The sequence below is a fragment of the Callorhinus ursinus genome, unplaced genomic scaffold (genome assembly GCF_003265705.2).
Source record: "Callorhinus ursinus isolate GAN/ISIS: 27379988/994484 unplaced genomic scaffold, GSC_fseal_2.0 scaffold23, whole genome shotgun sequence".
NCBI classification, from domain to species: domain Eukaryota; kingdom Metazoa; phylum Chordata; class Mammalia; order Carnivora; family Otariidae; genus Callorhinus; species Callorhinus ursinus.
In genome coordinates this window covers 26,164,327-26,185,719 of record NW_027397085.1, presented here as the reverse complement: position 1 = coordinate 26,185,719, position 21,393 = coordinate 26,164,327, and the positions used below count along the sequence as shown (strand labels likewise).

At 47.4% G+C, this 21,393-nt stretch overlaps 1 long non-coding RNA gene across 1 annotated transcript in view; it reads left to right on the top strand.

The window, feature by feature from the left end:
• Positions 1–21,393, top strand: part of LOC141374906 (uncharacterized) — a 366,943-nt gene that overhangs the window by 16,776 nt on the left and 328,774 nt on the right. The window contains exon 2 of the long non-coding RNA XR_012382109.1: positions 3,800–3,883. This is a non-coding gene — a long non-coding RNA (uncharacterized lncRNA). The remainder of the gene's footprint in view (positions 1–3,799; positions 3,884–21,393) is intronic.

Sequence of the window (21,393 nt, the reverse complement as noted above, 5' to 3'; positions counted from 1 at the left end):
CTGGGGATAAGCAATCAAAGTTCCTGCTGTTCCATCCTGTCCTTGGCCTGAGCAAGGACGTGGTGTAAAGGGACGGATGTGGGCTAGGATAATAATGCCGAGTCACTGCTGATGAAAGCCCTATGTGTTCACCATCCCCCAGCTACCACCTGAAGCCTGTCTCAGCTACTGTCCTTATTGTCACACTCACATCCCTTCCCTCTCAGCCCCACTGAAGACAGCTGGGATTGTGTCTCATGAACCAAAAACGTGTTTCCTTCCTTCTCTGGGGCTACCTCAGGGCTACCTGAGAACACAGCCTGATTCTGAAATCGTATTCCCCAATGCCTGGGATTTCCCCTCTGGTTCCAGATAAAGGGAGAAACATGGGTTCTGTGAACTCTTTTTGAGTGGGATCATGAGGAAACAGTCCAGTGACCTCTTTCTTCTATTTTAAAGTGAAGAGGAAGGTAGTCACACCACTGAGCAGTGAGTCAGTGGGTATAGGAACTGAATGCTATATTTGGGTGGAGACTTAGGAGGTAGAACCAAATTTGATGAATCACCCCCAATCTAGTCTAATTTGGCAATCAGAACCCTGAAGACTTAAGGAGTACACAGAAATACATATACAAGGATGTTCATCACATTGTTTTAGTAGTAGCAACCTACATGCCCATCTGTAGGGGATTGATGAGGTCAACTTTGGTTGCTTTTTACAAAAGAAATCTAAGGAGCACCTGAGTGGCGCAGTTGGTTGGGCATCCGATTTGTGGTTTCAGCTGTTTGTAATCTGGTAGTTGTGGGACTGAGCTCCCTGTCGGGCTCTGCACTTAGTGCCAAGTCTGCTTCAGATTCTTTCTCCCTCCCCCTGTGCTCCTCCCCACTCACACACTCTCTCTCTCAAATAAATAAATACAATCTTAAAAAAAAAAAACCTAAGTTGCCATTGAACAGTGTGTGGTGACCCTGTCAGGTATAGGTAGAGAAAGATGTTCAAGACTGATTATTAAGTGAATAAAGCCACAGAAAAGTGTATGTGTGTATATGTTTCAATAGCTGTGTTTTCTGGAAATACACATGAGAAACTGCTAACTGGTTTCTTTTAAAGAGTAGAAATGGAGGTTTGGGTGAGGAGTGAGACTTTTGCTCTTTATATTTTTATGTGCTTTAAAAAAAAATAATGAGCATGTATTGTTTTTAAATGCAATGATAGTGATAAAGAAGAAGTGGAAAAAAGAAAAGCTTAAGGTTCTCAAACCAAAGGTACTAAACAATTCAGCACTGAATCCAGTAGTGCTGAGGGCAGGAAGAACCACAGGTAGGGCCTGAGATGACATTGCATCGTGGAACTTTCTCTTAGCCACCGCTTGCAGAGAATGCTTTGACCAGCCAAGGGTGGACACAGAGGCAGGGATTGGCAGGAAATCACTATTTGCAAGGCTGGCTCAGTGACAGAAAGTCTCAAGCAAAATCAAGGCCAAAGTTCAACTCCAAGAACAGGGATTGGAGTCTCTAATAACAATAGTTAGCACGTACTGAGTACTTATCCTGTATCAGAACAATGTGCAAATTGCTTTAGTTAGCATTATCTCATTTAAATTTTCACATCAAACCTATGAGATAGCACTATTATTATCCCAGTTTTACAGATGAGAACACTGAAGCTCAGAGGGTCCAAATACACACAATTAGAATTGGTAGGGCTGGGATTAACCCTAGTTTGTTTCTGAAGGCAGCTCTCTTACCACCTCCTGAATACTACTCTGTGTTGAACTCTAGGTCCCTCAGGTCCAAGAACAGGACATCCTTACCATCAAGGAGCAGCCAGGCTAGCTGGGGAAGACCGTACCAATGCATGTGGATTATATAGTGTTTTATATAAGGCACACATCCAGATGTAACTGGGCTGCAAAGATGATAAGTGCTATTTGGATTTTAAATTTGGGAAGATCTGCAAGGCCTGAAGTTGTAAATAAAGGCATCTTGGAGGAGGAAAAATTTAAATCAGGTCTGGAAGGATGGATTGAATTAAGAGAGGGGTGGGGAGAACATTCCAGAGAAGAAAATGCACAAGTTGTGCAGAAGTCTGCTCTGTTGTTTCTGAGACAGTGAGGCATCTTGCCTAATCTTTGAGAGTTGTGTATGTGTGATAAGTGAGGTGGTGTGTGTGAGGAGGGAAAACAGCATCAGAAGTCGTTCTGAAGGTTGAAAACTGGCGGAAGAGTTGTGACTTAACACGAGGGGCAGTCACAAGCCTCTGAAGGTATTTTGGGGCAGCGAGGAGACACTGCAAAGTGATGCCTCAGAGAGATTAATCTGACAGAGGTGTCAAAATGACTTGAAGTGAAGGACAGAGCCATGGGAAAATGTAGGTGTGGGGTGATGGAGGCCTCACTGGGGTGATGGAGGCCTCACTCCTCCATACTAGAGGTATGAAGCAGGAGGGTCGGGGTGAAAGCTGCTGTAAAGGGAGAGAGGGAGAGGAGGCAACAGGACCTGCTGGTTGAAAATAAACAGACTACAAAAGCAAGGGTTCAAGCCAGATAGTTGAGGGGCTTCAAATCCATGTGTCCAAAGAAGGGAATGCCTATATCTGGAACAGGGAATTGGGAGAGGGTTTGCTACTGGAGGTGGGGTGGGAGCCCATGAGGAATTGTGTTTTCATTCCAAACCTCCCTTTTTCCTATGACTGTAAGACAGTGTAGGGACTTTTTCTCTCTGCTTTCTTGGTCGTGTAATGCATAGGACTCCCTTTGTCTGCACCAGTTCATTCACTCAACAGTTCTTTATTAAGCTGTCATTATGGTCTGATTTTGGGACCAGATGTGGTACCTGTCCTTATGAAAGGCACATATTGAGCAAGAAATTATAGGTGTTCTTACTATGTTCTTAGTCTCAAGGTGGCATATCTTCCCTGAGACTAGTCCTGCTCTCTACTCCCCCAGCATGCACCAGCTGGTAAGGGCATTTGTCAAACATTTTACTGTACATTGTGTCTTATAATAAAAAATATCATCTGGGGCACCTGGGTGGTACAGTCAGTTGAGTGTCTGACTCTTGGTTTTGGCTCAGGTTGTGATATCAGGGTCCTGGGATCAAGCCCCGTGTTGTGCTCCGTGCTTCGCATGGAGTCTGCTTGAGATTCTCCCTCTCTCGCTGCCCATGCCGCTCGTGCTTGGGCTCATTCTCACTTTCTCTCTCAAATAAATAAATAAATCTTTAAAAAAATATCACAACCGTTCATTTTTTTTTTCTACAAATATTTATCGAGTGGCACTGTGGCTCTGTGTTTTTAGCCCTCATGCTCACAAACTGAGCAGGACACAGGTAAGTAAATAGGTAGTGATAATATGGTGTAAGAAGTGTAACACGGGGTAACCATCAAGTTGTGGGAGCAACTAAGAGGGATATGTGGTTGGGCAGGTAAGTTTCCCTGACAAGAATAATGAGGTGTGGGGCATCTGGCTGGCTCAGCTGGTAGAGCATATGACTCTTGATCTCAGGATTGTATGTTCGTACCCCACTTTGGGTATAGAGATTACTTAAAAAAAAAAATCTTAAAAAAGAAAAAGAACAATGAAGTGTTATCTACACAAGGGCAGGGGGTGAGCATGAGGTATGTGTTCTATGCAAGAGGAACTTCCAGTTCAAACACCTAGATGTTGGAGAGGCCTAGGCTTGTTGGGGAATGATTTACAACCTAGATTTTTATACCTGGAAAAACTACCGGTCAAAATATGAAGAGAGAACAAAAGGCAAGAAATATGCTGAAATACAAGGTTTCAAAAAAATTTACCTCCCGTGTATCTCTTCCCAGGAAGCTAGTGGAAGACCTGCACCACCAAAATCAAGGAGTAAATCAAGAGAGCTGACAACATGGGAATAACCGCAAGAAGCTCAGGTAGGCAGGGGCTGGATTAAATAGGGTTCTAAAGACCTAATGAGGAGTTTGGACTTGATTGTAATGACAAAATTACCTAAAGTAATAGTGGAGTGATTTTTTTTTTTTAATCCCAAGGACCCATTTGAGCAACCTTATGATTGACTCCTACCAGAAGCAATAGTTGTGTTTTTTGTTTTTTTGTTTTTTAAGATTTTATTTATTTATTTGACGGAGGGAGACAGCAAGAGAGGGAACACAAGCAGGGAGAGTGGGAGAGGGAAAAGCAGGCTTTCCGCGGAGCAGGGAGCCCGATGCGGGGCTTGATCCAGGACCTGAGCCGAAGGCAGACGCTTAATGACTGAGCCACCTGGGTGCCCCAGAAGCAATAGCTTTAATCAATCTATTTTTCCTTTGTGTTCCTTTGGAAAGGATTCTGCTGAGTTTTAAAGAGTTTGGAAATCATTGTACTAGAAAAACCTAAAACTGTGTACAACTACTTAAGCAGCCTTGTGTAACTTGGTGGGGCTTCCAGAAGCTGCCAGGGCTGTGCAGGTTCTTGGAGCAGTGCACTGTGAGAGAGGAGAGAGTGGAATAGGGAGGTGCAAAGGCTCAGCTGCCAAATTTCAGCAGGACTCTTTGCTGGTCATTCTTCCTTCAGCAGCAAAGGTGATCCCTAGAAGAGTATTTCTTTTTACCAATTAAGTGCCGAAGCTGCCTTCCCCGATGACTTCCAGACTGCGAAAAAATAAATTTTCAAAATACAAACTTGGGGTGGGGGAACACAGCATGACCTTGTCTCTTCTACTGAACTTTGTCACAGCTGGAAGAAGGCAAGTTATGTATGAGAGAGTGTTGTGTGTGTGTGTGTGTGTCTGTCTATTCAGTGGGCTCAGAAGAAATTTATGGATATGTTGTATTGTAGCAGGGATCCAGGTGTTCCCTAAATCTGAAACCAAGGAGAACATTTCCTTCATGGATTCAGCACACTGATGATTGTTTTCTTTTCAGTATCTGCATCTTAAGTACTATGATAAAAGATCAGCCCAGAAACCAAGCAGCTTGTTAAGGTGTTTACTGGTTTTGCTAACCATAAAAAAGGGCGTTCCCCAGTTCCCCATCAGCTGGGAGAAATCCTTCCCCACCCTCCCCTGACCGTCCCCTTTCCCTCCCCCTAAGCAAGTGAATTTTAAATACCACTCTAAAGTTGTTGGCTGGTGACCTGGAAAATTCCTTTTGCTTTGTTATCCTGTTAATGGCCCATCAGTTTAAACCTCCTACCCCCAGATACTTTCTTTCTCCTAACTAGACTGAAGAGGGAACAGAGATTTTAAAAAAAAAAAAAAAAATGAAAGAAAGGATTCCTATTTCTAAGGGCTTTGGGAAGATTCCAGGATGGCCAGGCCTGATTGAATGGAAGGAAGGAATTTATTTGTCTTGATCAGTCTGTACAGCAGCTAGCAAATGTAAAAGCAAAGTAAATTAGGGTCTTATTGAATGACTTCAGAGGGAGGTGATAATTTTTGGATGCAGTGGAAGCTCAACTATGTAGGATTTTGGTGGACACAGGTCTTGTGGAAGACTTCTAATTCTAGGGGCGCCTGGGTGGCTCAGTTGTTAAGCATCTGCCTTCGGCTCAGGTCATGATCCTGGAGTCCCGGGATCGAGCCCTGCATCGAGCCCTGCATCGAGCCCTGCATCGAGCCCTGCATCGAGCCCTGCATCGAGCCCTGCATCGAGCCCTGCATCGGGCTCCCTGCTCAGCGGGCAGCCTGCTTCTCCCTCTCCCACTCCCCCCGTCCCCCCTTCGGCTTGTGTCCCCTTTCTCGCTGTGTCTTTCTGTCAAATAAATAAATAAATGAATAATCCTGAAAAAAAAAAAAGACTTCTAATTCTAGAAGCCTAGATTCGGACTTATGTTAGAGATGTGTAAACGAGTAAGTGTGTGAACGTCAGTCTCCTTCCTTATTGTCATTTGAAAGGTACAGTTCATAAGGTACAGTTCATAATTGCTGTGGATCTTGTTATTGTTAGTTATAAAACCAACAGTTACTATTCACTGCATGTGCCAGGTACAGGGCTCAGAACTTTTCCTGCATTATCTCATTTAATTCTTACCAGACAACTCCATGAGGTAAGTACTATTATTATCCCTATTTTAGAGGAAATGGAGGGAAACTTAGGGAAGTGGTACAGAATTCCACCTGGGTTCTCTGTCTTCTTAGCTCCTGCTCTTAACCACAACATTATGCTGTTTATAAATGACAAAGATGTAAGAAAACATAAGGAGGAAGCAGAGAGTGGCTAAACTATTCCTCCCTAGGGAAGGAAATCCACCCCCTGCTGTTCATGCAGGCCATGAAGTTGCCGAGTTCTCAGGTCCTCATTAGAGGGGGGACTGTCCTGCATATAATGTTATAAGCGGACCCTTGCCCCTAGCCTTTTGGATTTTTGGGAAAAGGTTCTGACCACAAAGCACTATTCTTTTCTTCAGGTCTTGGTGTGTCAGTTTCCATTTCTGAGCTTCCAAAGCAACACACAGAAGCACAGGGAAGTCAGAGTCCTTAACATCAACGCCACGCCCTTTACCCACCTCTACTGGCAAGTAGCACCTTGGGCAGTTTTTCCTTCCCAAATAAGCTTTGTCGTCTCTTACATCAACTGGGGCCACTAGCTCTCAGATCCATCTTCTGTAACCCCAAAATTCCCTGGGCCACTCCCTGACTGGAGGGGAAGCAGCTGACCAGGTAAGAGGCTGCCACTGGAATGGCATGCTGAAAAGAGAGCAACCAGGGGAGAGCAATGGGACCGCTAACACTGGCTGGAGAACTTGGCAAAGATGACCTTGCTGGGGGCCTATCCTGGACAGAATTCCCGGGGCCTGGCATGGGCTGTTGTGCTCCCCTTTTTAGGAGTTCTTTTGATTTATAAATTGATGTCCCTTTATCTGAAAAAATTAATATATAGTTGTTGTCAACAATTTAAGTAATAGGATGATTAATAGAGAAAGTAAAAGTATGCCATTAATACAACACACTGCCCTACCGTGTACCTCCGCCCCCGTGCATCTGCCCAGTCATCACTAGTAACAGTTTGGAATCTGTCCTTCCAGATGGTTCTGCTAGTTTCCTCTGTGTGTGTGTGGTGTTTTTTTGTTTTTTAGATTTATTTATTTATTTATTTGACAGAGAGAGACACAGTGAGAGAGGAAACACAAGCAGGGGGAGTGGGAGAGGGAGAAGCAGGCCTCCCGCAGAGCAGGGAGCCCGATGTGGGGCTCGATCCCAGGACCCTGGGATCATGACCCGAGCCAAAGGCAGACGCTTAACGACTGAGCCACTCAGGCACCCCGTGTGTGTGGTGTTTATATAAATATCGGTGAGAAGATCCTGTTCTGTACCTTGTGTATCACGAGCATCTTTTGAATTTATCCGTACAGCTCTCCCCTTTTTAACAGCAGCACAGTATTCCACCTGAAGAATAGACCATCTTCCCTTTTTCCTAATCTCTGCTTTAACTGATCTTTCACTTCCTTGGGAACCTGTCTCAGCTCCCACTTAACATGCCATCCTCTGGGTCCTGCCTCAGAGAACTGCACAAATGGGAAGGCGGTCAAAAGGTGGGAAAGGCGGTGGTGGGCCCCATATGCGAGGGAGTGGGGGCGGGTGAGTGTGTTCTGTCCTGGCCATACTGGGGTACACAGGAAGTTCTTTCTCCTCACCCAGCCAAATGGTTCCTCTGTCTGCCTAAGGTAAAACCCCACATTTTATGGGAATCATCTTTGAAAATGACAAAGATCAATGCGGAGAAACATGAAAGGCTGTTTTCTTAGAGTTACACTCATCATTTGGGATGTGCACTCTAGGCATGCACACTGTGGGGCTGTCAGAATGACCAGGCCAGTCCTGTGCCTGCATCCAAGATGTGTTCACTTGAAGTACCCCATGCTCTTCTCTTGGTAGCTCTTCTATGTGAGTAACAACTCCATTAGGTAGAAATTTGCTTCTTGTCACTGGAAAGGCATGCCAGCTTAGAGGTTTCAAGCTCTTGACCAAATTTGCTCTCTGTACCTCAGTTTCCTCATCTGTAAAATGAGGATAATAGTAGTACCTATCTAATTTGGTAGGGTTTTCCTCTGTAACTTAAATAAAATACATGCATGACATATTTGGTGCATTATATGGTAGATGGCAAGTACTCAATGATGTGAATGATTATACCCTAAGTCCAAATGCTCTCATTGCACTTTAAACCTAGGTTTTAGAGATCATCTAGGTCACTGGCTCTTGACTCTGGCTGCCCACTGAAGTCAGCCAGGGAGCCTTAAAAAAAAAAAATGCCAGTGTCCAGGCTTCATTGTCAGAGATTCTGATAACATCGGTCTGAGGTGGGATCAGGGGGATCATTGCTTTTTTTTTTTTTTTTTTAAGATTTTATTTATTTATTTGACAGAGAGAGACAATGAGAAGGGGAACACAAGCAGGGGGAGTGGGAAAGGGAGAAGCACGGTTCCTGCAGAGCAGGGAGCCTGATGCCAATGGGGGGCTCGATCCCAGGACCCTGGGATCATGGCCTGAGCCAAAGGCAGATGCTTAAGGACTGAGCAACCCAGGCACCCTGGATCATTACTTTTGAAAATCACCCTGGGGATTTCTATTTTGCACCCAGGATTGAGACTACTGAATTTAGTTCAGTGTTTTGCTTCTAACTGAAGCAAGTGTGAGGCCTGGAGCTGGGAAGGCACTTACCTGGGTTAGACAGCCAGACCAGAGGGACCCAGGTCTCTCTCATCCTGGATGCCAACCTCCAAAGCTTGTCCTTGGGAGGGAAATCCATCCCTGGAATGCCCTTTAGGTGGTCTTGGGTATGATCAGGGGGCTGCCCCTGCTTCTAGTCTCTTTCCAGGTAATACTGCTGGACCCCTCAACCCATTCTTTGGTCACCAACTCAAGGAGGTCTTCCTATAGGAAGCTGCAATTCTAGAATACCATCCTCCGTTATTACAGCATGTGAAATAATTCCTCCCTCCCATCCATCCATCCATCCATCCATCCATCCATCCATCCATCCATCCATCATCTTGAGAATCTAAGCCCCCTGGAGGCAGGGACAATGTCTGTCCTGTTCGTGTTGTACCGGGCCTAGGGTGGTGACCAGCGCTTGTTAAAAAAAATACCCATTAGATGACTGAATGAAGGAAATCCCAGGAGGGTAGTTGAATATTTTTTTATTTTTCTGGTCCTAGCCATCTGATTCTCATTACTCCTACAGCTCGGAAAGCCTCTCTCTGCTTTGGCATTTTATAAACCTCGTGTGCGTACGTTGACATTTTAACCATAAATCCAGAGTTTGGGGGCTGGAAAATTCGAGACGAAGGGTTTAGGGGAGGGGGGTAAAAACTACCCGGAGGTCCGAAGCCGGCCCAGGGGTTGCCGGGGAGGGGGGGACCGTGGGGCGGGCGCGCCTCCGCCCCCTGCCTGCCCCCTGCGCGGGAGATGGCCCCGGGCCGCAACATCCATCAGACGGGTGCGCCGCAGCGGTCTCCTCCTGTCCTCGGGGAGGGGACGCCGTGGGGGAGGGGACGCGATCCGGGTCGCGGCCGGGGAGCGGCTCGGGCAGCAGCCCCCGCATTCCGGCCGCGCGCGCCCCCGGAGGTGGCGCCTTGGGGAGGCTGTATTTTTTTTTTTTCTTCTTTTTTTTGAGCCTCAGGGGAGTGGTGGGAGGCGGGGAGGGGGCCCTGTGTATGTCCCTTTAAGAGCCGGAGCGCTGCTCCCGCCTCGCAGGCGCCCGGAGCCTCACAAAAGAACAGGATGTTGTTGATTTGTCACCAAACCACAGAGAGGAAATGATTGTAAATTTCCTTTAAACATCCCCACCGCGCTCCGGCCGCCCCCGCTTCCTCCTCCGCCGCCCCCGCCCGGCCCGGCGCAGCGGGGCCTCGGCGCTCCCGCGGGGCGCCCGCTCCCTGGCCTCCCCGGCCAGGCCACAGGCCCGGGCCGGCTCCGGGGCGCCTGTGGGAGGAGCCCCCGGCCCCCGCCGCGCTCCCGCTCGCGTTTCAGTTGCTTTCTTCGGATTTTTCTTTTTTTTCAACAGCTGCAGCAGAGAAAGGGCCATGCCCTGGAAGCACCTTAGCGTGCGCCCATCCTGTTTAGCCTTACAAGGGCCCTGCAGAGGCAGTAATCATTACTTCCAGTCCGGGGGGGGGGGGGGGGGGGGGGGGGGTTGGGACTGAGGCCCAGGAGGGTTCCCTGAGTAGCCGAAAGTCACCAGCTCCAGAAACCTCTTGAGGGCTCTTGGCACGCCCAATCTAGATTTGGTTCATCCCAGAGCATATGTTTGTAACCAGTCAGCCATACTGCCAAGGGAACATTCTAGAAATTCCCACTCATCAAAGAAGTTCAAAGCAACAATGACTTCAGACCAGGTTATTTCATGAGGAGCATCCCCCACCATGTCCCGCTAGGCACCTGTCTTTCAGGAGCTGTTTGGGTCTCCGTTCCACCTGTGCCCTTCTGTGCCTTCATGTACCTTCACCTCTTCTGGCCCCTTCCCCATTGTTTTGAATGATTTTTGAAAGCCTCTGGTGCAGTTAATGTTTGCTTCCAACTTGCAGTCCGTGGTGGAGTGGTCAAGTCTGGTTTGTGGTGCAGGGAAAGGCTCCTTTTGCTGTACAGAGTGTTCTTTCTGAGCAATTAATGCTTATGATTCCGGCATTGGCTGCACTGGGGTTCTTGGCTTGAATATAGTTAATGCCCCAGGCGCTGTGCATTCTCTTCTTTAATCCTTACAGTAGCCCCCTTAGACCTTGCTATTCCCTTAATACAGATGACGATACTGAGGTTCAGAGAGGTTGAGGAGTTGGACCAGCTTACACTATAAGTGGAAGTACCAGGACTCATTTGGTCACCACGTTCTGATTACTGGTGGTGTCTTTCTTTAGTACTTTAAAACTGATTATTTGGTTAGAACGGGTAAGGGCAGGAGCACAGGATACTTTTGCTGGGTCCTTTGTCACCTTAACTTCTGGGGAACTCTAGGCCAAATCTTACTTTCTGCAAAAAGAGCACCTGAGTGACTCACACCCTCAGACTAGAATCCTCCCTTTGGGGCCTGGTGAGGGGCTGAGTGGCTTGGACCAAGAGGGGGACTGGTGTGGGCTCTGAGCTCCTTCCGTTCTACCTGAACAGGAACATGGAAACTTAAAAAAAAAAAAAAAATTGTCTGGTGCTGGATTCCCAAGGTTTCATTTGTGAGACCCTTAATTCTCAGCCCTACAGGGTGCTGGGTGGATGGGGGTGGGGTGCTAGAAGGTTGTGTTTGACGCCAGATATCATCAATGCCATATAACTTACTGTTCCCTTGTGCCTGCTCTGTGCCCGTGGACTGGGCCAGGGGCTATCTATGTGCTTTCTCATTCGATCCTAAGAAGGTCGTAAGGAATGAAAAGTCAGTACCCAGAGAGGCTGTCCACCTAGGAATGGGGGGTAGCTGGGGTTTGCAGCCCTCTTGTGTGTGTGCAAGGGGAAGTGCCAGCTATCTGGCGTCCCAGAAATGGGACTGCCATGCTTGCCTTTAGTCAGTGGAGAAGGCCAAGAGGGTCCTTGATGCTGGCGGATTTTGAGAGAGAAATGTGCTGGCCTTTGGCTCCCCTGTGCTGCAGCTGTCTGTAGTTCGTCACCTCGGAGCACATTTGTCGAGGGATTTCCAGTGTTGCAGCAGTATCTCCACCTGTCCTTTTTGCTTTTATAGATTGCCAGTCACTGGGGCATCCGGGTCCTGAGCACTTGGAAGGGAGAGCCAGCTGCTTAATTATTTCCATTCCGCAGTTGAGGAACCCAGGGCACCAACATGCCAAGTTGTTGGTCTGGGCTGGCTGGCTTGATGCAAGAGCAAGACAGCAGGAGTCAGGGCCTTCAGCCTCTGCCACTACTCCATTCTGGGGAAGCAGGAACCGGAGGGTAGGTCATCTGATGTCTCTTGGCCTCAGTTTCCTAGGCTGTGCCAGACTGTGGCCTGTGTGGTCTCTGATGGCTCTTCCAGTCATCATCGTCCAAAGAATAGCTTCTGTTTACTCATTCGGTTAATATTTATTAAACATCTACTCTATGCCAGGCACTTCCGCTATAGGTGCTGGAGAGACAGCAGAGGACAAAACAAAAGTTCTGTCTTCTTGGGGTTTACCTCTCAGGTGGAGACCAAAAAAAATTAAACACATCGATATGTGAAATGTCAGGTGGTCCTTCGTGCTCTGGAAGATAAAATGAAGATCTTGGGCTGGGGGGGGTGCTGTGTGTGAGTACAGGAGGAGGGGTAGTGTTTTATTTAGGGTCATAAGGGAAGGCCCACTGATAAGGTGATATTTGAGAAGGGAGGGAGAGTGAGCCCTCCTGCCTTGTGAGGTTTGCTATAGGTAGTTGGAATGGCCGAGATAAGGACCAGGAGATGGGAGTGTGTGGTATAGCACTCACACTGCGATAAAGGCTGGGTGTTATTTACTCCTCTTAGTGCTGTGTTTTGAGGAAGCTGAGACTCAAGAGAGGTTTAGTGACTTGCCCAAGGTCACACAGCAGTAGGGGGTGGAGGTGAGATTCTAATGCTAGTCTTAACCTTCATGCTGCTTCCCACTCAGGGACTCTTCTTTTGGAGCTGGTGTTTAATTTTGGACCTAGTTCTTGTGATTTCTTGGGGATTAAGTGTCAAAAGTGGCCATGACTCCTGGCCCCTTATGTTGCCTGGTGTTGGGGAAAGAGCTGAGGGCCTGAAGTTCCTTTTTGTGGTAGTACATTTGATGCTGGAAAACCCCATGTTGTGTTTATGGCAGAAGGGGGAAAAACACCTTCAGATTAGTGTAAACAAGAGAAATGGGAGAATGGGGTAGCCTGAATCCCTCCACCCCCCTCCTTCGTTTTAATTTCCCCGTGATGGGCTCAACACAGCATGTTGTATTATACAGCGATAATTAAAACACTTGGATTAGTGAGCTGAGATTTATAGGGCAAACAGGAGCCAGAGGAGAAACGACAGTCATGTCTTTTATTTGCAGGCAGATATCCAAATTGCCACTTGCTTGCTTTTTCTTCCTGACACTATCACCTACTCTGCTTAATTAGATTCTTTTTTTCTGTATCATTTCCAACACCCGCTCAGCCTGCTGCTCAGCAGCGAGTTGAGGAAGCTGTGTACTGAACCCTTTGCCACAGCCCAGGGAAGATGAGTCAGGAATGAGGCAAATCGAAGCCAAGGAGCATACCTTGCCTTCAGTCTGTGGAGCCCACCTGTCTGTCAGCATCCTGGCGCAGGACTGGGAGGGCGGAACCCAGGGCCACTGAGAGGAAGCGCCACACTCCTTCCAGTCCTGCTCACTTTCCGTGAAGCACCCTCTTTCTTGTGGGGAACCGAAAGAGCCCATTCCCCACACAGCAAACCACCCCCAACGTATTCCGTTTCCAAACAAATAGAATAAAATCATGTTCCCAGATTTTTATAGAATATTTTATTCTCTTCAAAGCATCATCATAGACTCTGGTGGGGGTGAGGGGTAGGAGGGACTGAGATGAACAAATGGCTGTGACCAAATTTACCATCCGGTAGGAAGAAGAGTTGAAAATAGCTGATGAGAATTTTTGGCCAAACTCATACGTTTGATAAGTATTTATTGAATAGCTAGTGTGTATCAGGCATTGTTCTAGGTGGTTATGGGCCACAGTAGTGGCAGAACGCCCCCCAAAATCCCTGTCTGAGTTTCCCAGCTCTCGGGGTGGGGGATTGGCACGGCAGTGAATTCATTACTGAAGAGCAGAAAAACTATGAAGAAAAACTGAGTGGGGAAGGAGAGTGCTGGGGCTGGTCTTTTTATTTTTATTTTTTTTAAAGATTTTATTTATTTATTTGAGGGAGAGAATGAGATAGAGAGAGAGCATGAGAGGGGAGAGGGTCAGAGGGAGAAGCAGACTCCCCACCGAGCAGGGAGCCTGATGTGGGGGGACTCGATCCCGGGACTCCAGGATCATGACCTGAGCTGAAGGCAGTCGCCTAACCAACTGAGCCACCCAGGCGCCCTGGGGCTGGTCATTTTAGAGACGAAGAGGGAGAAGGCGGCGTGTCCTGGTGGAGACTGACAGATCTGACAGGGAATCTGGGCTTCCACACCTGCTGTGTAGACCTTTGTTTCTACCGCCAACTGGTCTGAAGCTTGCTTTTCTCATCCGTACAGTAGGGCGAGTCGTAGACACTCATAAAGGGATTCAGTGAGCAAAAATATACAAATATAAATAATAGATAATAAATGATAACATAATAAATAATAAAAAATATATAAAACGCATGCCTAATTAGGGCTCTGTGAGTACTTGCTCTTTTCAGCATTGTGTGCTTATAATAAGGTGACGAGGAGCGGAAGGAACAGTGAAAGAAAAGGGTTATGATCCATGTCACCCTCCCACCTTCCAGTAATCACGGTTTGCCCATCCACCAGGAATGCAAGAGTGCAGGTGAGCTCTTGCAGCAGAGTTAGGACTGCCGAGGGTTTAGGTCAGGGTTTGGTATGTGGGAGTTTGAGGATTGTGGATTTTTGCATTCTGTCTTAAAAATTATTTTCCACATGCTTGGTGTTCACCCTGATACTCCACAACAAGCTTGGCAGGGGGGCTGGGGCTGCCCACTTGACAAACGGGAAAACAGGCACAGGATGTGAGCGCCTGGCCAAGGTCACCTCCAGTCTCCAGAGGAGATCTCCTGCCGGGCCTCGAGATGAGTCATCCTGGAGTGTTGTTCCCGGGGTGAAATCACAAAGGAAGGAAAGCTTGGATTTATTGCAGGCAGCCCGGGAAGTTTCCTGTTCTTGAGAAATCTCAGAAACAGTGACTCCTCCACCTGAGGGGCTTTATTCTTCTGAGGTCAGCCTACTGATGAGCCCCCAAGCCTCCAGAAGACACGGTGTCTGATAGGGGGTGAAGGAGAGGGTAGAAGGCCTTTGACATAAGCAGAGGAGAGAAAAGGAGAAGAAAGAGTGTGGGGGTTGAGAGCTTGGGCCCTGGGGTCAGACAGATTTGATTTGGTAGTTCTGCCACTTAACCAGCTTGGGCAAGTCACATGACCCTCTAGGACCCTTAGTTTCCTCTACTGCAGTAGTCCATAACTCACGGGCTGTTGGGAAAGTGAACTAAGGTGGTGCGTGCCGAGTGTTTAGCCCAGTGTCTGGCTGTAGGAGACCCTTAGGAAGGTGAGTTGTCATTCCTGCAGCGGGAAAGGGAGCAGCTGGGTAAGGGAGAGGGGGAGACAGGGCCCCCAGGTTGTGCAGCCCTCTCAGTACTGCAGCATTTAGCTGAGGTCTTGATGAAGTTCTTTCCACCCAAGGCTTCTGGAGTCAGTCACCCAGCAGGTGCCATTTTGGCCTTCTAGGAGTTTATGCTGGGGCCAGCAGAGCAGGACCAGACAAGTAGCCGATGTCTTCCTGCCGTTGCTCACCCATCCTGGCATCGTGGTTCATTGGGCACGGAGGGCCTGAGAGGGGCGCCCCCCTTGGTTCACTCTCTCCCCCTCCCTTTAATCTTTGCTTCTCTGGCTCAGACCCATTATTTGTCCTATTGCTGTTGACTCCATGTAATGAAAATAATTGAGCCTGTCTCCACCGATGACTGTCTAGGAACAAATCGAGCCCGCCCCGGTCATCCGCCTCTGACGGAACACACCCCACCTGCTGCACATGGTCCTGCTTGAGCTCGCAGGACCTCCGGCCTTAAACCCAGGCTGCAGTGCTAGATGCACTTTCCAGGGTCGCTGACACCCTACTGGGCAGCCTCATGGTTTGCTGAAGGGTGTCTAGGGGTTCTGGGACCAAGGTGCAAAAGCTCTGAGAATACCTCTAAGCATTTATCCGAGGCCCTAATTATTGTGTTCTCCATCTGCGCATCTGCCCTTCATCCTCCAGCCTAGCTTCCTTGCCACCCCCTGCCCCACTGGATGTAGGTGATCTCTAGAAAACAGATAACAGAGGGCGCCTGGGTGGTTCAGACGTTAAGCGTCTGCCTTCGGCTCAGGTCATGATCCCAGGGTTTTGGGATCGAGTCCCGCATCGAGTCCCGCAGCGGGCTCCCTGCTCAGCGGGAAGCCTGCTTCTCCCTCTCCCACTCCCCCTGCTTGTGTTCCCTCTCGCTGTCTCTCTCTCTCTTGAAAAAATAAATAAAATCTTAAAAAAAAAATAGAAAACAGATAACAGAGGTGGCTGAAGAGTTGCCTGGGCTTGGGGTGGGGAAGCTCCCGAGGCTTCGGATTTTTCTGATTTTTATGTAAATGGTTCCAAGAGCAGATGTCACAGGAGTAACACTGCCCAGCAAGAGTGGGAAGGGCAGGGTTGTTGATTAGAGGAATCTTATTTAACTGTATTATTCTAGTCCAAAGCCCCATTTATGTTTGTATGTTTTGTTAAGATAATATCACAGTCTTAAGTGGAAACACCACCACCGCTGGGTCTTATCGCTAGAAGGACCCTGCCCTTTGGCCTCCTATGCATTCTCTTCCTTACCCTTGCCCATATGCACATATGCACATACTGTGAACCGGCTCTCCCGGGGCCAGGATTGTGCTCAATACTTATGTGTTTTCCACCAAATTCTTGCAATAAGTCTAGAAGGAAGGAATTATTATCCCCGTTATTTTAAAGAAGAGACTGAGGCTCTGAGAGGTCCTGCGGCAGAACTGAGATTCAAACCCAGGCCCGATTCCATCCAAAGTCTGCAAATTTAGGGACATATATAACTTTTGTGACCGTGTTTTCCACTCACCATTATATTACAGACATTTCCCCGAGTTCCTCTATAGCCTTCCTAATGATTGTTGAAAATAGGAACCGAAGATGCCCTGCACCAGCTCTGTGTAGCCATTTTCTCCTTTTGGGCACCCTTGGACAAGAGCGTTGGCTGAGGGCTGCTGAGCAGTGGTGGTAGGAAAGGGCACAGTGTGGAGGGTGGAGGATTGGGCTGGTGGAACCAGAAGCACACTGCAGCCAGCGGAGGGGAGCACGCAGACCTCCAGTCACTTTCACGTGAGACACTTGGGTTGGCGGTCCCTGCATTCCTTGCTCTCGATTTCAGCTGTGTGAGTGGGTGTGGGGGCTGGGTCCGGGGGCAGCAGCTGTCTGTCTGCTCAGGTGAGGGTGGAGGGGAAGGAGCAATCCTCTTGAGGTCGATGGAAGAGAAGTTTCTATCCCCATTTTACAGAAGAGGAATCTGCGTCTCAGGGGAGGTCAAAAGACTTGTCAGAGCACAGCTCTGAAGCAGCCAGAGGAAGAACAGGGTGTGGGTATTCTGACTCCTCTCACCTTCTCCTCCGTCAGCTTGACCTTTGTTTTCCCTCCTCTGGCCGTCTCCTCCGGACTACTTTTCTTCCTGATACAGGGGGTTGCTCCCCGAGCAAACGCACGTGTGTACATCCAGGCTGGATATAGCTGGTACAACAGGGCTAGCCCCATGGAGAAATCGGTTTCTAAAGAAGGGCAGAGTAACTGGCAGGGAAAACCAGGAAATTGTTTCTTAAGAACTTCCCAGGCACGTGGGTGCCTGGGGTGGTGCAGTTGGTTGGGCATCTGACTCTTGGTTTTCTGCTCAGGTCATGATCTCAGGGTCTTGAGATGGAGCCCCGCCTTGGTCTCTGCACTCAGCAGGGAGCCTGCTTGAGATTCTCCCTCTCCCTCTGCCCCTCCTGTTCATGCTCTGTCCTCTCTCTCTCTCTAAAATAAATAAATCTTTTTTTTTTAAAGATTTTATTTATTTATTTGAGAGAGAGAGAGAGAATGAGAGAGAGCACGAGAGGGAAGAGGGTCAGAGGGAGAAGCAGACTCCCTGCTGAGCAGGGAGCCCGATGCGGGACTCGATCCCGGGACTCCAGGATCATGACCTGAGCCGAAGGCAGTCGCTTAACCAACTGAGCCACCCAGGCTCCCTAAAATAAATAAATCTTTAAAAAATAAACAAACAAACAAAAACTTCCCAGGTACAAGGTGGGATTTTTTTTTTTTCTTTTTCTTTTTGTCTCCTTGGCCCAGGATGGAGATGTTGGCTCAAGTTCCTCCTGTAAATCTTTAGGATTTAATGCAGCCACTCAGCCTTTGTTCAGAGAAGTGCGGTGCTGCTAGAAACACCTTTTTTGAGTCCAAGCAATGATCACTACACATTTTTCTTTCACAGTAGAAACGCCCTGAGTCCTTTAAAAGAGCGTTGGCAAACAGCATTGAGTTCTTAGAATGACAAGACAGTTTTAAGGGAAAAACAAAACCCACTCTTTTATGTCCGCGCTGCAGCTTATCAATATGAAATGAAGATGAAGATTCGTTTATGTCAATAGACTGTTTTTTTTTGGTGGGGGGGTTGTTAAAAATTCATATATCTTTGCTAATGGAACCATTTCCACATTCACAATGGGGGGGAGAAAAACAAGGCTCATAAAACCTTTCCTGGAATAATCAGAAAAGGAGTCCCTGAAAACACAAATTTGTGGTATTATCTTTGCATATTAGCAAAAGTCTTCTAGCTTTCGAATAGCATGTTGTGGATCTAGTCTGCTGTTACATTAGTTTAACATCCTCTTTTGTGTGCGTGTTTTTTTTTTTTTTTTAAGATTTTATGTATTTGAGAGATAGAGCAGAGCTAGAGAGAGAGCAGATTGGGGAGGAAGCCAGAGGGAGCAGTAGGCTCCCCGCTGAGCAGGGAGCTCGCCGCCCCAGGGTGCTTGGGTTCAAACCCAGCGGTGTTCAAGCTCTATCCCAGGAGCCTGGGATCAGGACCTGAGCTGAAGGCAGACGCTCAACCCACTGAGCCACCCAGGCGTCCTCTTTTGGTTTATGTTTTTCCTAGACCATGTTTATCTGCCCTCACTCTGAGCCAAGCCTGTGCTAGCCCCCTTTGCACTCACTGGCCTTGAATCCCACCCCCACCTGCCTTGGAAATAGCCAGGGTTCCTGTGTGCCTCACTCTATGAAAACACTATGAGGAACTAGAGTTTTCCAACGTAAGGGCCCTAGAGCCGTCGTTACGAATGATGACCAAATGCTAAAAGCCTCCTCATAGGAAGTTAGTGGCAGAGGCAGGATTTGAATCCAGCTCTGGATGACCCATAACACATACTATTTGGCACTACCCTGTTTGCCTTAGATTAGCACACTGTGCTGAGCCCCTTCTCTGGAGTAAGTTGCCTTGTTAGGATGGCACGTTGAAGGAAATGCTAAGGTGAGTCAGAATGTTCACTCTTTTCCAGGCACCTGCAATCTAGGGTGGATTGGAGGGTCATCCTTCATTGTATAGAAACATTTATTAATTTGTAATCTTCATTTTACAGATAAGGAAACCAAGTCTAAGAGGTCAAGTGACATACTCAAGGTCACATAGCTATGATATAACAAGACTTTTATTAGGTGGTTGTTGCCAGAAGTCCACCGTAGTCCAAGCCCCTTATGTAGACCATCACATTCCTACATGCAAGGCAGGCAAAGGTCAGAGCTGCACTTAAAGATCAGACAGAGGCCAAAGTGGCAGGTACTTGGAGGGTATATGCTCCGTGCTTCTGACCGGAGTAGAGATTCCAAAAGAGTTTTATCCCTGCAAGATGCCTGTAGGCTCCTGGGTCCGTTGCCTTCTGTGCAACAGAACTCATGGGCTCACCCACCTCTCTCCCTGTGACAAAGAGTACCTGTTTTGGCAAACAGACTCAGGAGACCTCCCGTCCCCAAAGGTTTTCCAGTAGGACAGGCCTGCTGAGTTGAGCTGTGCTGTATAGAAATACTTGCTTTAGGCTGTGCAGGCTGAGGAGAGCCTGGAGGAGCAGAGGAAGGAGGGCCTGCTGGGAGATGCCCTTTGCTGTCAGAGAGCAGTGAGCTCCCCGGGCCTGGGTTTTCCAAGGCCCTACCACCTAGGGACTTCTTGAACTCTCAGCTTGCCTGCTCAGCTCAGAAATGGGCATGAGGATGACAGGGACTCCCCTTTGCAGTGATGGGAGGGTAGCTGAAGAACAGTCAAGTCCACTGTCAGACTCAGGGTAGATGCTTCACGCGTTTCCTTCCTTCCTTATCCATCCTGACTCCCTTCCTTTCTGAATGTCTAGCTGTTAATAAGCCCTGTAGGGCTTTTCTGCCACCTTCACATCTGCAGTGACAGCAGATGTCCCACACTAGGCTCCTTGATGGCTGTCATGCTTTACATGGATTTCATTGGTGATGCGCACATTGAGAGTGAAAAAGATGCTAGGATACCCATGAATCATACCAGGAGTGGAGCCAGTGAGGCCATTCTCTTATCTGGCCTTTAGAGTCACCAGCCTGGGTGTTCATCCTATCCTCTGCTTCATTGGCTGTGTGACCTAGGGTATGTTACTTAACCCCTCTGTGCCTCGGTTTCCATATTTGCAGAATGGAATGAGAATAGTACTTACCGCACAGAGATGCAGGGAGTATTAAACACAATAGTGCATTAGAGTCCCTGGCACTGGAATGTGCTAGGAACTGTTACCGAAACAAACACCAAATCCGGCTGGAAGAGATTTTAAGCTTCAGCGCCCACCTTTTAATTTTTAAAAATTAATTTATTTAAGTAATTGGCAATAGCACTAACAAATAGCAATAGCTAATATTTATTGGGCGCTTGTCACATGCCCGGCACTGTGCTAAGGACTTTCATATGTTAAGTTGCTTACAAATGGGAAGGCATACCCAGTGTTGATCTCAGAGAGGTGGCCACCATCACCAGTGCTGTGTATCTTTACCTGTGTCCTCTGTGCACATACAGGTATTTAAATCTCTTTTGACCCCTTCGTCTTTAAATATGAGGAATCTTGAGCTCAGGGAGAAAAACATAGATTGTCATAAAAATTCTTGTTTTGCGTATGGGGCACCACTCCAGACGCCATGTGATTTGGAATCCTTGCTTTTACTCTGCAGAATGAGCTGTGTTATTTGGAATAAATGCTCTAAGCCTCAGCTTACCTCTGTGGGCTGATTGAAGATTAAGTTTAAATAATCCACAGAGTAGCATCTCTCAGAGTTCCTGGCACATCCTGATGCTCAGGAGATGGTGGCTGCCTGGGAGGGTCAAGGTTTTTATGGGGGTCAAAGCTTGTACCATTGGAGAGCTGTCTTTAAGAGACAGCATAACAATTAGGAATCCAATATTAAGAATGTATGTAACTATTTAGAGAAAAAAATATAGTCTTGTATGTCAGCTATGCTTACAATTTAAAAAAGTAAAAAAAAATAGAAAAAAGAGCTGCAACAATTTGCATGTTTTAAAAACTGACAGATACTTCAAACACTATAAAATCCAAAAGAATAACATTTTTCTTAATTAACTGCCTGACACACCTTCATCATACTTTTTATTCCTGTGTTTTCTAGCTTCATATTCTTTGATCATTTCTTCCTATGATAATGATTTTCCAAAATAATTTTCTGTGGAGAGAATAAAAGACAATTCAGCCTTTTCTCTAGCATGGTTGATCAAATGTGTCTTTTTTTGGGTAGTTTTATAGCTTTATTAACACAGATGTGA